Source organism: Prunus avium, chromosome 1 (assembly GCF_965620075.1).
Source record: "Prunus avium chromosome 1, drPruAviu1.hap1.1, whole genome shotgun sequence".
In the NCBI taxonomy this organism is placed as follows: Eukaryota; Viridiplantae; Streptophyta; class Magnoliopsida; order Rosales; family Rosaceae; genus Prunus; species Prunus avium.
Window position 1 is genome coordinate 6031946 of NC_142284.1, and position 4396 is coordinate 6036341.

A 4396-nucleotide genomic window follows, 5' to 3' on the forward strand; every position below is an offset into this window, starting at 1 on the left:
TAGAACAAATCCACGATAATTCATGATTTTCATATTTTATCACAAAATAAGAACTTTTAGAACACATTACATAAACCACTCATCTCGATAATGAGAACCCTTAAAATAAATTGGCAAGACAACCCATCTACCTATCTTCATATACAATCACTCAAACTAAGCTCCAAGAGTTTCATCACCACTCTCTCTCCTTCTTTCTCTCTTACTTTCTCTCTCATTTCTCATGCAAACTATGCATGCCTTTCTCTAGATGTAGTAAACCATTTGTAAACATAGACTCCTATTGATAGTAGTAGAAGTAGGCAACAAGAAATCCCTCATTGGTTAATATTCTTCGCAGCAACAATATAGGATAACAATAACTTGATGTTATCTCCAATCTTTGCATGTCCCACCACCTAGCAAGAATGGTGGCACCATCTCTAGCTACAATACTCTTGATCCAACACGAAGCTTCTTACCAAATATATCTTTTAAGCCTTAACTCTTAAGTTTTTAATAAAATATAATATAATTCATGATAAGATAGGTTTGTTCAAATCTATCACTCACTTAAATATCTATCAAAATAGGGTGGTGCTAGAGGCACCAACTTGGGCACCAACTCTCTAATAGAGGTGGAGCTCGCCAATACAACGGGTCCCACGCTCTATTAGAGAGTTGGTGCCCAAAGTTGGTGTCTCTAGTATTTTCCATCAAAATATACTAAGATTGGCCTCAACGTGCACACTGCCATGCAAATAATATGGGTTTCTTATATATATATATATATAAATTAAATGGCAAAATATTAAATCTTCAAACTATATAATTTTATAAATACGAGTTTCACATTTATCCTTCCAAACATCTCACACCTGCCCTTTCCTTGTTTGAGAATCTATTCTAAGAACAACAATAAAATATTTTAGCCCATACCCTATTATGTCTCTTTATTCGATGCAGTGGATGTGAAGTTGGGCCCAAAGATCTTGTGCTGAGCCCGAGTTTCTTCTGCTAATCAGATGAGGTTGCAAAAAAATATTATAATATATATAAATATTCTTTCATGGAAAATATTTGGTTATGGCCTTTGGGCGGCATAATCATATCCACACTGCAAAGTGTTTTCTTTTTCTTTTTCTTTTCTTTACTGTAAAGCTGGTTTCCGTACTGTGAAACTATCATCACCATTTCTGCCTATATAAGTAGAAGCAAATACATTGCAATTGATATATCAATATCAGAGATACATCTGTGAATGTGAGGGAGAAAAAAATTCAACAAATGTGGATCGATTGTATATGTAGCCATTAATTCTTTTGTGCAGTCTCAGAGTGTTTACATGAAGCACAAGAGATTGAATTGCAGCCAAGGATGACTTGCCGGCATTTACAGTACTCTTGCTTTATGCAGCTGAGGTTTGCCGGCAAGTTGTCTTTGGCTACATTTTGCTCTCTTCTTCTCATGTCAGCCTCTGAGACTTGGGATTGTTTTAGTGCCTCAACATTTTCAGACTTTTGCACTATGTATTTTTTTTTTTTTTACACAAGTGATATTAGGGGAGAGTGGAAGCGTAAATACTCTTTAATTACTTAAGCTACAAATTTCTTGTTTTTATTTTTTATTTTTCAGAATTCAGTTATTTACTCAATTTTTTTTAAGAGGAAGAAGTTTATTTCCGTCAAGAAAGGTCCTCTCTGATCCCAATTAATGACCAAAACTCACTTTTTTTTTTGTTAGAACAGCTTGTTTTCTTCAAATTCTTAACCTCTTCTACTGCTTCGTTTATTCTTTCTCCAGATTCCGATCAACTCATATGGTTGGTTGTATTGTGATTGCTGTTGTGAGAGTAGCCTAGGCCGCAAGATTTGACTTTCAAATTTTATGTTACAAGCTTTTACAACATTACATCATTACTTTTTATATTTATGTTCTCATTGTTTTCACATTAGTCTCCTGATTTTATTTTAGGCTAATTACAAAAAATCCCCCGATTTATTTTCAAGTTCATACCAACTTGATAAGATATTTACAGCTTTATACTCAAACTCCCAAAAACTCTATAAATTGACCATTCTATTACAGAAAACATTAATAAGTCTTTTAAATGTTGATGTGTCAAACATGGACCCCATTTTTTAATGACATGGACTTTCAGGTGGACATACAAATAATAAACAAATTTCTACTTCAAAAAATAATTTAAAATCATATAAATTTTCGGCTCGAACCTCATCTTCTCCTAGCCCCTATTCGCACCCAAAAAAACCCTAAATTCCACCTCCCTCGTCTTCTTCTTCTTCTTCCTCCGAGGGTTACCGTCAGAGGCGGCCCATGGGGTGTGCAAGCTGTGCGACCGCACAGGGCCCCCAAAATTTAAGGGCCCCAAATTTTTCCGAGTCAACGCATTCAATTAATTAAAACATGAAAATAAAAATGAAATATTAAATATCACCCCACAACGCCACATGCATGGCCCCAAAACCAAAACCAAAATTGAATTGAATATTAATTATCAACAACTTCCACGACTAAGAGAGTAGAGGCCCTAATTTAATTCGTTTTCCTCTTCTCATTATAATATTCTTTTCTCTTTCGGTAAGTCTCTCTCACTCTCCTCCATCAAAATAAATCCTTTTCTCTTCAGTACCAGTATACCACCCTCTTCCATCAAATTTTGGATTGTAAAAACCCAAGCTTTAGCCCTTTCCCCAAAATCACAGTTCTTTTCTCCCTCCCTCATTCACATGAGAATTCACCGAGCATTGAAATTGGAAAATCAATTTATCAGCTCTGTGATTTGGAAGAGTGACTAAAGAAATTTTTCTAGGAAGCTCTTTCCGAAGGTGTTCTTCCCATGTCGGAAAATTTTGTTTCTATATGGATTTTTTTCTCCTACTTGTATATGTAGGGCCTCGACATCCATATTTGCACAGGGCCTCCAAAATCAATGGACCGGCTCTGGTTACCGTTACCCAATAATCCCGACCCTCCAATCTGACACTCAATAGCAATGAAGCGTGACCTACCCGAGCTCGATAAGCAACTCTGCGGCGTCTGCGGCTCTACAGAGCGGTGGTTCCTCCACTACGTCCGCCACAGAGGAATTTATCGTAAGCACTGCACCAACTGCGTCCTCAAGAACAACCCAGGCCTCTTCTGCCCTATCTGCCTCAACTTCTACGAGCACCCCCTTCCAGTACGTGACCAGGTCATGTGCGTCAGGTGCCCTTCCATCTCTCACTCTGCATGCGTCGCAGCCAATTCCTACTTCCGCAACTTCCAGTGCCCTCCCTGCTCCCAACCCACCTTCTCCTTCTTCAGCCTCCGCCGCCAAAACGACTGCCAAGAAGCCAAAACAACAATCGTGATCGACAAGGACGCCGCCAAGGCCCTCTTCGCCGCGGCCAGGATCGCAGCGGCTGTGATGACTGAAGCTGCCGTCGTAGCCAGGGGCACGGCCGAGAGCCGGGTCAATGACGCCATCACGGCGAAAAAGAAGGCCAGAGAGGCCTTGGAACGACTCACGTCTCTTGTCAACATGGAAAAGGAGAAGGTTTGAAGAGTGGAGGTATTGTTTCAGCGCCTGAGAGCCTCAACGTGAAACCTAAATTGGACGGTCCTGGGGCAATTAAAGTGGCCCCCAAGATTTCTGAGCCTGAGGGAAGCAATGGGTTGCGTGGTGATCAGTTGAAAACCAGTCATGCTGATCCTATGGAAGAAGACTGATTTGAGATCAAGGAAGGAGCTTGAGCTTGATGGGTTCACAGGTTAAGTTTCTTTTCATTACTTGATGATGGTCAGCTTCTGCTATTTAGCTTCAACTTGAGCTTCTATACAGCCTTCTGGCAATCTGTGAGTCTCTTTCTTTTCATTAATTTTTTAAAACTATTATTAAGAAGTAGATAAATTTTTATTATTTAATTTTGTTTTAAGCTTGAACCGTACATTATTGGTTTGGTTTTAAGCTTTTGTAAATAGGTCAGATCGTCTACTTCTATATTTATTTATTTATACTTAATTTTACTCGTGTAGTCCTCTAATTAGAAAATAGCTAGATATGAATGTTGAATTGTAAATTATTAGTTATTGAAATCTGAAATTTTATGGAATGTTGAGTTTTAAGATGGTTTGATACACCAAAAAATGAAGAAAAAAAAAATGTATGTAGAAAGTTGAGGATCGGCTAATGCTAACAAATAAACCTGCAATTGAATGCAGCCATCATAATTTTTTAAGGTACATCTCTCACTGGAGATTGCATTAGTGCTTACTATCTTGATTATTTTCACTAATTTCAAATTTGTTTGGGTCTAATAGTCTAATTTAACGCATTCCCTAACATCAAGTTATCCATTTGCCAGGCTCAAACATGCTCCAACGTTACCCAATATAAATTGAACAAGTGCTAGGC

General features: G+C 38.1%; 1 pseudogene; it reads left to right on the top strand.

The window, feature by feature from the left end:
- Window positions 1-2985: 2985 nt before the first annotated feature.
- LOC110758409 (uncharacterized) lies at window positions 2986-4057 on the top strand (annotated as a pseudogene).
- Window positions 4058-4396: the final 339 nt, after the last annotated feature.